The sequence below is a fragment of the Garra rufa genome, chromosome 6, assembly GCF_049309525.1.
Source record: "Garra rufa chromosome 6, GarRuf1.0, whole genome shotgun sequence".
NCBI lineage: Eukaryota > Metazoa > Chordata > Actinopteri > Cypriniformes > Cyprinidae > Garra > Garra rufa.
Window position 1 is genome coordinate 39811414 of NC_133366.1, and position 12934 is coordinate 39824347.

Sequence of the window (12934 nt, forward strand, 5' to 3'; positions counted from 1 at the left end):
CATATTCAACATAATGAAATTACAATGTGCTGATCTGCTACAAACTAATGAAATATTACCACAGATATTGATATCCCAGGCCTTCCAGCTACATGTACGAGTTCCTGTCAAAGATAATATAACATGTTGTTATTCACTACTGGTATCATCTAACACGATTCTGCCCGTTGGAACATATTAACTGCACATTTTGAAAAATGACTTTGCAGGATGAAAGTAATTATTGGTCGTAAGCGTGTCACCACAGGGCATGAACTGGACTGAGTTGAGAAATTCTCTTTGTGGGATTGGATTAACAGTTGGGCGCTCTCTGTGTTTCCTTCACTCTCTCACTCTCACCCGTACCAGCTGGTGGACAGAAAGACTGAGTGAATGCTTTCAGCCTTTTCTGGATCGGATTAGTTCAGGTCAGTCAGAGGATGTGTGTCACCTTTCTTGCCCCCCTCCGGCACCACACGTACACTGTGATGTCGGGTTTTGGTTGTGAGAGAAACATTCTGCCAGGAATCATAAGCAGACAAAAAGATCAGCTTGTATACAATTAGAGATATGCACAAGCATACTAAAATTATGCTTGGCTATATTTGTGGATTAAATGTGCTGTGATTTTTTTTATTTTTATGGAAAAGCATTCAGAAAATGTCCCTACAACCTGACAGATATCACTGAAATAGGTGTCATGAGATATCAGACCTGTCACTGTGACAGCCCTAGGCTCTGTAAACAGCGCAGAAGGATCTATTGTTTAACAATCTATTGTTTATCAGAAGTTCTGTCAGTCATTTTGAGCTTTTTGTCTGTCAGTCAGCTTGCTGAAATCAGGTTTCCTGAAGCAGTTCGTAAAAATGGTTAACATCACTTACCGCACCTTTAAAGCAAGACAGGGAGCCATTACAACTCTAAAGTGCATTGAATTTCCTTTATAAACCATTGGAACGTGGAAATGTAAAACCTTGTTTGATGTTAAATGATCGAGGTCGCTCTTAGCGGCTGAAATCAGTGCTCATATAGCAGTGCTCATTATCATACAAATGAGTGTGGATCTAATTACGGCCATCCTAAATCAAACAGGAATTACAAAATGACTTGAATCCAATCAAGTATATTTGCTGCTCCCTCCTTATGTGAGAGAAATGGAAATGCATTTAACTATTTAATCATTTTTTTCAATCATGCTGAGGGTTTACCTGCTGTAAGAATAGACTGCATATATATATATATATAGATTTATAGATAGATTTAAACCAGCATCCCAGTCAGCAAACAATTTTGGCCCAGATTTGGCATGCATCTGGCACAGCTGGCATTTATCCGGCACTGGCATACAGCATGTGGGCCAAACATGGCCCGAGTTTGGCAGAGATGGTACCGGTTTTAAGGCGGCACACAAGACCTGGGCCAGATGTCAAATGTAGTATTTGGCCCAGATGTCAAATATAGATATGTGGCCCACATAAGATTGGCCATATTTCACCCACATTTCAAATATTTTTTATATAAAATCCCAATGTTTTAATACACAAAGAAGTTTCCATCTTCATGTTTGCATTCTGGGTCTAATGCCTTGAAGTTAATCCAGGCAACAATGAAGATTTAATTATTTAAATTATGAAAATCAACTGTAATTGTTTGATTTCAGTTCATAAGTTTTTTTTTATGCCATGAATGTACACCAGTAGACTTTACTTTTCATAATTTATTAACATTTCTATAATGTGATTAAATCCTGCATTCAAAATTATAGCTAACCCTGGTGGATTAAAATGAAATTATGAAACTATTTATTTTCAACACCACACAACATTATTTAATCACAGTCAAAGTAACTATGAAATGTGCAACAGCAACAATACTAATGGCTTTATGGTTTTTATACATTTAAAATTAAATGTATTGTTTTTACGTTTGTTTGTTTACTGGAAAAACTTTTACCCAGCGCGCACCATTCAGGATTTCAAAAATCCCGGAAATGCGAAATTAGCCTATCAGAGCCCATCAGAGCAATTTTTTTTTTCAAAAGGCGTTAATTGTCATTTGCAGTGCTTAATGGGATTGTAGTTTTATTTACCCACTTGGCTGTAACACACAGTCTCGTATTTTTGTCTTTTTGACAATTTTTATTTTTATTTTATTTCAGATCGAATGTTTTAAATGTTGTGATTCACGTTGTAGCTGGTTGTTATGATTTATGACTTATAACGCTTTAATTAACAAATCTTCAATAAGGAAAAGTGAATACAAATACTCCCGGAACCATATGTCTTTTCAAAAAAGCAGGCGGACGCTGCAGTCTTGCACAGACTTCTGAAACCAAAGCGGTAAGTGCGAACATACGCATATGTATCGTTGCAAGTTTACTATATTCTTCTTACATTTTGCTTCGGATTTATTAATTAATTGACGGTACACGCGAGTGCCCTTGTTTTAGCAGCACGTGAACGCAGTTTTAATCTACGTGTTGTAAATACAATAAACTATGTCACTAACTTTACTCCTGAAAAAGTCAGTATTTTTCTTATGTCACTTAAATTTAATCGTCTTTGACAGATGATTAGGGTTATAATTAATTGTAATGGTATTTGTTGTTGGAGCCAATGTAACGTTATATATTAAATTACAGATAAAATTATGCATTTTTGTTGTACCAATGTTTTGGAATTTCATTAGTGGTGTATGTCATGTTGAAATTGAGTAAATGCTTGGAAAGGGGTATACATGTTTCTTTATTCTACTTCACCTTGAATGTAATTTATTTAAATTAAACTAAACTATTTATAAATGGGCATCAATAATCATTGTCAATACACTCCAAATGTTACAAGAGATTAATTGTTGTGCAAAAATTGGTATCACCTTTATAGTGACCAAAATGATTACAATAACCAGTTGTTATTGATGTTCAAAAGTGCCTGGAATGACACCCAAATCATTTCAAGTTTTATGTTTAAAATATGCAAACAAAAAGTAATTTGATTTGTTGTATGTTTAAACATAATCAATAATGTGCACATTTTAAATTACAACATGACTAACATTTTATCCAGCATATATGAAATGTTCTAAAAAGAATAGTTATAGATATTTTGTCTGCTTCATAGCCCCATAGGGCCAGAATTAATAGTAATATTTAAAATCACTGTTTTACTTTTTAAATTTCTTCTTTTTGTTATGCTACTTTTCCAGATGACTACAAGAAAGCTAGACGAGACGTAAACTACCTCTAGCTGTTGATCACACAGACATTGATCAGACCGATGGAAGGAACTCACCAATTTCAAAGAAAAAGAAAGTAGGGGTTTGGTTAGATTGTTTGTTTATATTAATGTTTCGCACCCCATTTACAAATAAAAGTATATCTTGGAATTGGTAAATGTGTTAGATCTGAGAACATTCTTTTCCCCGGAGAAGATGATGATGATGATGATGATGATGATGATGATGATAATAATGAGACCGAAGAACGCCTACATTAACCAAAATTTAAGAGAAGGGTAAGAAGCTTCTGCTTTTTAAAATAATAATGTATTTTATCACAGCAGATAAATGACCAAGAAATTTTGTACTTTTAAGCAGAATGTATTCCATACCTGATGCTCCAAATATTCCTAGACAGCACAACAAATTAGACCCTGGAAAGCCAAATTAGACCCTAAGCTCTTCCACAGTGCTCCTGACATCCCTAATGATGAGATGGAAGGCATTTAAGGAACAAAGTCAAAAAACAAGTAAGAAGTGTCAGCTTTTTTTAATTACAGTGCATTTTATTACAGCTGTTAAAGGACTAAGATATTTTGTATGTTGCAGGAGGTATGCCTGGCATCATGTTCTCTCTGAGAGCTGTAAATCAAGCACTGAGGCCCTTTTCAGGCATGCCAACGTCGAGGTCAGAAGACCACCCCACAAACGTAGGGATATCCAGGGCACTCTGAACCTTCAAGGCTCCATGAGCCACACTACACCTGGGACATCCAGCAAACATCCAGTTACCAAAGTTGTGAGTATATTGTCTAGCCCTTTTCAGAATGCACTGATAGTGTGTCATGGGATTAGCCTCAGGATCATCTGATTTTGATTAATTCACATTGCCAGTGATCTTTGCAATCTGTGCATGCTCTCACACACACACACACACACACACACACACACACACACACACACACACACACACACACACACACTGGTTTACTTGTTTTATGGGGACATTCCATAGGCGTAATGGTTTTTATACTGTACAAACCGTACTTTCTATTGCCCTACACCTACCCTACACCTAAACCTAGCCCTCACAGGAGATTGTGCACACTTTTACTTCATCAAAAAAACTCATTGTGCATGATTTATAAGCCTGTTTCCTCATGGGGACCTGAGAAATGTCCCCACAAGGTCAAAATCTACTGGTATTCCTATCCTTGTGGGGACATTTGGTCCCCACAACGTGATGAATACCAGGTGTACACACACACACACACACACACACACACACACACACACACACACACACACACACATAAAAATTCTGTAAAGACATGTGACATCAGGATGTGACAAGTAATGTACAAATAAGTGTTGCGTCTTTTCCACTTTTATGTATATTCCAATTTTTTTCCACAATTCTTTGTGGAAAAACTACACTATCACTGCTGTTTTTAATTTGATTATATAGTGCTTCATGGGACTGCAGTTATTTCTAAAGCCTTTAAGTACACAGTCTTGTACCTTTTGTCTTTTTGTCCAGTTTTCAAAAATGTTTTTTGTTGTGGAGATTGTCATCACAATTTTTTATATCTCTCTTTATTTAAATGCTTAAAGCATGAATGCACTCTATAAGAGATTTAGAAAATGAAGGAGAGAGAGAACGTTTTATGTATATAGTACCTCAACACAAGCTCAAGGTTGCATAACAAAAACATACACTGAATTTAAAAGAAGTAAAAATAAACAAAATCCCAAGTAGAATTAATCTATACATATTTCACACAGTCATTTTAAGCTAAGTGGTAGTGTGTTCCTGAGATGTGTAAAATTATCTTTTACCCATAGTAGACAGTCAGAATTTGGGCTATTTCAGACAATCTAAACAATGAAGGGCTGGGGGAAGTAAGAAACGATAATTAAAACTGGAAGATGGGTAGATGGTAAAAGACAATACAGAATGTTTGTCTAACGGTCATTGGTTCAGTTTTTGTGGTAATATTGTATTTTATCCAATAGCCATGTTACCTGTTACCTGATGCAAAAGCTAATTATACACCATGTGTGCTTGTGTTTTTCAGCGGCTGTGAGGTGCAACTGTCTGACATCTGAGGCCAAAGAAAAATTAATTCATGCCATCATTAAAAGATGACTATATCTCGCCCCAGACAGAGATGGTGGCCGAAAAAAGAGGATGAAGAATAGAGTGTGTGAGGAGAGTACGACTAGTTAACAGACTTTAGGAATGGATGTTCCAAGGCTCTGTTCAGAGTGCAACTTGTTCATTAACAGAATCATGAATGTTTCAGAGTCATTTGAAGAGTGCTACTTCCTGACCATAAACCTGGACGCTCAAGTGTTATGTGAAGTGAAACTCGATGAGTAGAAACATGGATGTTCAAGTGTATGTCAAGTAAATTTTGTTCCTAATCAGAAACATGGACAGTCAAGCTTTAGACAAAGCATGAAACTTCATGATCAGAAACATGGATGATCAAGTGTTACATTTAAAATAAAACTTCATGAACTAAAACATGGCACAGAACTTCTACTTACTTCATTTTTATTGCAGAACTGACAGGGGAGTGGTATTTCAGAGTTGTTTGAACAACTTTAAAATGTCAGGTGTCAATGCTTTGATGTTAACATGATTAAACATTTGTTAAGAATACTGTCTTTGTTGTGATTATTTATCTAGGAGGTTATGGCTGACATGTGGAACCCATCTGGTCCAGCATATAGGACCAGAATAGAGCCAGCTATGGTTACACAGGTGGCAGAGATATTGATCTCTCATGGCCTTTTTATGGCCCATATTTTGGCTGCCAGGTTTAGTTCACCTGTAGATCAGGCTTAGGTGTGGCTCAGTTTTGGGCATTCTGGTTAAACACTGGTGTTGATATGGTTTACTTAAGGCTGTGTTTTGGTTCAAATGTTACATTTTGATCTGGCCCAATTCAGGGCCAGTTATAGTTAATTTACTTGGCTGAGACTTGGGCCAGTTATGGCCCATGTGTGGCCCTTGTCTGGAATCCAGACCTGGTCCAGTCATGTACCGTAATTCACTGCTGTATTTGGGCCAAGTGAAAGTGGATTGTGTGGCCCATCACTGGGCCAAACCAATTTTGCTATGTGGGATGTGTTTTAGTAAACATACTTGTTTATATTTTTAATAAAGTATACTACCACGTACCATTTCTGCAGAATGTATAGTATGCAGATGTCGGTAGCATTAGAAAATCTGAATGGCCTACTGCATTTGTCAATGAGTAGTAGACAACAAAGCACACATTACTTTATTGGACAGTCAAGAGTTACAGGTACATTTCATCAATTAATGTATTGTGAAGTGAAAAGCTGCTTGTTCATAAACGAATTCATCATTAAGATGTTTTTACTTTGAAATCGTTGCTTCCAGCTAAAATCGAAGTCTTTCAACCATAATATTTCTGTCTCCAGTGATAAAGGCATCTTGACTGAATCAGTAATATTTACAACAGCCCAAAAACAGTCTAAACACAACTGTTAGTGGATTTTGATGTGAAAGGACAACAGGGGGTGATTTTTTTTTCCACTGGATTATAGACTTAATAACAGTTTAAAGTTAAAATGCTTTAAAGGGATAGTTCACCCATAAATGAAAAATACCACATGATTTACTCACCCTCAAACCATCTTAGGTTCTTCTTTCAGATGAATACAACTGGAGTTATATTTATTTAAAAATGTCCTGGTTCTTCTAAAATTTATAATGGCAGTGAATTGTGATCAAGATTTTGAAGCCCAAAAAAGTGCATCCATCCATCCATCATAAGGGAGGTTAATAAAGGCTTTCTAAAGCGAAGTGATGCATTTGCGTAATAAAAATATCCATATTTAAAATTTTATAAACCATAAGCTATAGCTTCGGCTAACTGTTGTACTCGTATTCACGAAAGAGTGGCATTCCAGCGGATGACGTAGACATATCGTACCAGAAGCTCTGGTGAGAAGTGAAGCACAGTCGAGAGAGTGACATAATTCGATTAGAGAAACAAACAGAAAACAACTGGGGAAGGTGAGAGAGAGCCTCTGTTTTGTTAATTGTCTATTTTTACTTATTTTATCTTTCCAATTTGATGTGGTCAACTTCAGCATGTCCAACCCTATTAAGAGGAATATGAAGAAATTAAATAGAAATTCTTATTTGTAAAAGTAGCATTTTAAAAAAACATTCAATTCTTTATTTGACAGACCTTCAATGTTAGCATGCATATATATATATATATATATATATATATATATATATATATATATATATATATATATTTTTTTTTTTTTTTTTTTTTTTTTGCTCAGACTTAGCGTAATGGCTGATTTTAGGTCAAAATATTCACTCTGTTAGTGTCAACCCATATGGATCCTTAAAATTATATACCTAACATTGACCAAAATAATTTTTCACATGTTTTACATCTCCCTATCATAATTACACAAGAATTGATTTAAATTATATTATATTATACATATTCTCACCAGTGCTTCCAATGGATAATGTGGGATGTAGGTGTAGCCTGGATTTGTTTCTTACAAACATACAGCCTTTAACATCACAAAATGTAAATTGTAGGGCTGCACGCTAAATCACGTCAATATAACAATCGATATTAGGAAAAGCTGCGCATCTTGTCAGTGAAGCATGGTTCTGTGATCAGTAATAAATTGCCATGCGAAGGCCAGAGGGCACTCTCGAGTGGAAACTCCAAATACGCCCTGCAAAAGAAACCCAGGATATCCCTACAGTGGTAGCTGAGTAAAAAGAAGGTTTAACTGCTCTCATTGATTCATGGTGACTAATAATCACACGACTATAACAATGTATGGTTGATCTGAGTTCTTCTTATTATAATTTTCCTTATAATAAAGTACATAATAATGCAATGCGAATCGACATAGCCTTCCACTGCTTAGAATACTGTGAAATATGTTGCATGCCTTATTCTGTGTAAGAAGCCACATCATCTCACAGAAGGATTCATTTCAAACACTCAACAGATGTTATGAAGTGAGATTGGAGAAAAACATGTTATTAAATGTGGTATTTTCACATGCTTTCAGATGAAGCAGCTTTTACTACACAGAGCCGTAGTTCACTGAGAAGCTACGCAAACAGCTTTATTATCGTAGCACGATTTGATAATAACAATGTATAATATTGATGACTGTCTGCGTGGTTTTGCATAGCTTGTCAGTGAACTACGGCTCTGTGTAGTAAACGCTGCTCTATTTTAAAGCACTAACGTGATGGAGATTTACTGGTGATTACAGAAATTGCTTTACTGACAAGATGCACATGGATATCATCTAGTAAATTGTTAGAGTAGGTTTATGTGGATTACTTGTTAGCTTTTTGAACACTCATTCTAATGGCACCCATGCAGAGTATCCATTGGTAAACAAGTCATGTAATGCTTAATTTCTCCAAATCTGTTCTGATGAAGACACAAATATAATTTTTGTGTATTTTCATTTTTGAGTGAACTGTTCTTATATCAGAATGTCTTCTAAGACATTCGTACACATCTGTTAAAAAAGAGATAGTTTTGTCATCATTTACTCACCCTCATATCGTTCCCATACCGTATGATGATAGATGACAACTGGGCCCCTGCTGGTAGATCCCATAACAATTCTGCAAACTCCATTGACAGCTTCATTATTATAATAGATCCTTTACCAGGTCCCAATTTTTGGAGTGTGAAATGCGCTTAGCTCTTTGCAGCCTTTGATGTCCCAGCTAGGGTTGCTTCAGTTGATTTTTAGGAACTTTTTTTACACTCTCCATTTCTTACATATGCCATTTGAGATTTTAATAAACCATTTGTGACAACTAACAAACTAAACTGAAACTCTACACAGTGCTAGTGGGAAGTCAGGCGGGTGACATTCCAACAATTCTGTTAGCAATACAACCCCAGACTGCAGTCTTGAGGTTAATAATAATGACTGTTATTCAACCTGCTCCTCAAGTCTGTATCTTAGACACACACCTATGAAAAACAGACAAATCAAACACTCATTTGATGATGCAGAAAGAAATAATTGCAAAAGAAATGTGAAAAAGAAAAGGCAAACTCTCATTGATTGCAAACCTCAGCTTCACTAATAGCAGCCTGCACATATCAAAAACCCAACAGGCTGTTTGAAAGTCAGAATGTGTGCATCTGTATCTCACAGGAACCAATTCCTGTCAAGAGTCTCCTGGAAGTTTAATCTCAGTGGAAGACTTTGAACAATGACACTTTTAGGAAACTATTCATTAGTGCTTTATATTTGACATGGTTTACTTACTGTATACTGTAGCATTAACAAAGTTTGTAAAACAGAAAAAAATGACTAGTGTGATGAAACACAGGAAAATCTGTAACACTGGAAAAATTGTCTCTGACAGTGTGTACTACATATGGACATAAATGTTTGTTTCATTGCTTGGGAAAATCAGAGGAGGGTGAACTGCTATATAGTGTACGTGTGCAATGAAATTGCATCAGGCACTTAAAGGAATAGTTCACCCAAATATTAACATTTTGTCAGCATTTACTCACCCTCATGTTGTTCCAAACCCCCAAAACTTTCTTTGTTTCTTGAAACACAGTTCATTTGTATACATATGCAAATTTACTTCCACTGGACTGATGCCATTGAGACCTAAGCCTTATATTTAAGTTAATGTAAAGGTATTTAAAGCTAATCCCACAACATCACTGCAGGAAATGCTTCATTATGGATTTCCTGCACAGTTCTCTCAGTGGTCTAGAAAATAGTGATCTTTTAATAGATGCTCTAATTTTGTTAATTACGGTTCAACATGGCCGAGCAAAGGGTATTACAATATCGACAAAGCAAAGCAAAACACGTTGATAAATCGCACCTAATATTTCCATCATAGGAAGCAGTCAGACACACTTTCTCTATCTTACCATATACTAGCCTTTATATCGACTTGAGGAACATCAGCAGTGCTCTCTATTGACTCCTCAAAGAGTGAACTGCTAAATGTCTTTCAAAATGAAATGCACTGTTAAATCCAATGAACTGTCACAGCCTTTACTGTTGGAGGAACAAAAGGGGAGAGCTATTTGTTCTTTCTCATCCTCTCAGCCTCTTTCTCTCCTTTCATTGAAAAATAAACGTCAGTCTAGGCGTCTAGAGTCAAACAGTGTGAATAATGAAATTCTTGGGCAGGGATGTCTGGACAGAGAGGAAGTAACTACAGTACACATTCAGACAACACGTAAGTATAAATAATGTGTATATGTACAATCTCTCTCTCTCTCTCGCTCTCTCTCTCTCTCTCTCTCTCTCTCTCTCACACACACACATACACTTATTATTAGTTGTCTCCACATAAGCACAGAAATGCCATGTAGCTTATAATTACTGAACACAATTGCCTCAGCAACTGACATTAATGCACATGTGATGTTTGTTATCCTGTTAAAATGATACTGTTCGTGTGATTAGCCAAGACATGTGTAAATAAACAGACCTTTTCCAGTTATGCTTGACATTCACTGTAAATAATACTACAAATGTAATTATATATGATATGGTTCATGGCACTGTTTTCACACTCTGATTTTTTTCTGCCCTCTTCCCATTTCTTTTCTTTGTCTTTTTGTGCCAGGGGTCATGGTCAGCCTATCCTGCAGACAGACTCTGTCCTGCCAAGCAGACGACCACTTTGGATGAAAGCATGGCACTGTTAATCTGCCAGCCAAATGCTGTGGCTTCCAAATGTCTTCAGAGCCAAGAAGGAGACCTTGCGGTCAGACGGAGAATGCTTGTTTCCACTGAAGGTGTGGTCGACCTACCAAGAAGCTCTGAAAGTCTAGCGGATGTGAACATGCAGTCACACCAGATTTATTTGTGTTTTATCTCCAACTGTAAAGTTCAGTTATAGAACTCTTAAAAAAGGGAGAAACATCACTTTGATAGACACAAAATGGGAATAAATTGAGATCAAATCGACATATTTGCTTAAATCTCCAGCTCAAAAGAAAAATCTGAGAAGTCCCCAGCAATCTCTGTCTCTTTTATAGTTTCAGAAGGAAGCTAATCAGTGTCTCAATCTGTACACAAATTTGCTGAGACACCAAAGTCTACAATCAAAAATAATATTCAAACACTTCTGAGTTAAGATATTCACATGTGTGTCAACAATATGTGTCAACAACTGTCTCATTTGTGCCTATTTTTATTTCATATAAGGAATTTTTGAAGTTTATTTTGTTGACATAAAAATGAACTCCATGAAGTCTTAGGAGCAATGAAAGAGCAATCTCTTGAGGAAATTTTCCTTTGGGCTTTTATGTCAGCAATATTTTACTTTGCTGTCAGCAATAACTCTCTTCATAACTTATGAATGAATGATATCATCCCCTCATACAGTATGAAGTTGATATTAGACCAAAGATAACAGAGCACAGCTCTGTTCTTAGTAAAGCAAAATAAGCAGTCAAATTTAAACAAGCTAGCAGACCTTATAATAAATCTCTTAAAACTGACTAATCAATCAGAAATGTATTTTTGCAGCATAAAGCTTTGATTTTGTGATTCAATTCAGTGCAAGCTATTATTTGTTTTAGTCTTTAACACACAGATGGACACACATAGACATCAGTAAATGTTTACATGCACTCACGCAGCCGAACGCACAGAGAGTGTTGCTCATGGACACCGAAATGTCCTCTGCGAGATGCTTTTTACTGCTCAATTTAAAGTCAATTTAAGAAAAAAAGAAAAAAAGAGAAAGACAGAAAAAACACTTTGCGCCTTTGGCGGAAATTACAGCGTAAAATACATACTTTCAGACCGGACTAGTGTTTGAGAGGATGAGGAGGACAACCATTTACTTTAGATCTCTGTGACTTCTCTTAAAAGCCCAACGTTAGACCCAATGTCCTTGAGAGGCTTTTAGCATACACCGAGCACAATCACAGAGGAACGGCTTGTACCTCAGCCTTCCATCTTTGTAGAGATTAGTTCACATTCATAAGGAACAACAGAGTACAAATTAAATTAGATGTGTTATCAATGTAAAAAAAAAAAAGGAAATGAAAATAACAACTGAAGACAGACTGTTTAAGATTTCTGCTGCCTAGCTTCCTGTATGTAAAGAAAGGAAACATAACCTGTATTGTAAACATAACATAAGTACAGTAACATGAAGGAAAACATTTATGGATTCCTTTACCAAAAAATGTGTGCAAGCCTCTATTTTCTTGCAATATTTTGAGCATTGTGAAAAGTGAGTTTGCTCTGCCTTCTACAGTATTTTCTCCTCTTTGCGTCCATCTTCAGCATCTCTGGCTTCTGTTATTAGGCATTTGCAGTTGGGCTACTTGCCCAGTTAAAGAATTAGTTGTGTGTTATTAATAGTTCTAAATGTTTTCTAAAAGTCAGAAAGTCAGAAGTGTATGTAGTTAACGAGGATCTCTTCTCTTCTCAACTTGGGTGATGAAAAGCTCCGGTATGAACCCTGTGAAAATACGGTTCAAAAAACAGCTCACTTATGCAATGGGTAAGTTAAAATAGCATGGCTGCATCACAAATTACTTTTTTATTCACTTTTGCATTTATTAACACTATCGGTTGGGTTTAGGGTTGGGTTTGGTATAGGCAATATTTCCAACATGATAGAGCATTAACCTTTAGCGACACGCCCCGGATATTTGAATTCTGAACAGCTGCTATACATATC

The 12934-nt window shown here is 36.2% G+C and overlaps 1 long non-coding RNA gene across 1 annotated transcript; it reads left to right on the forward strand.

Annotated features, from left to right (window-relative positions):
- The first annotated feature begins 1263 nt into the window (after positions 1 to 1263).
- On the forward strand, positions 1264 to 5885 carry LOC141337431 (uncharacterized). The gene is made up of 5 exons (XR_012355752.1): positions 1264 to 3289; positions 3380 to 3491; positions 3574 to 3725; positions 3805 to 3994; positions 5274 to 5885. It is a non-coding gene; the product is annotated as an uncharacterized lncRNA (long non-coding RNA).
- The last annotated feature ends 7049 nt before the right edge of the window (positions 5886 to 12934 follow it).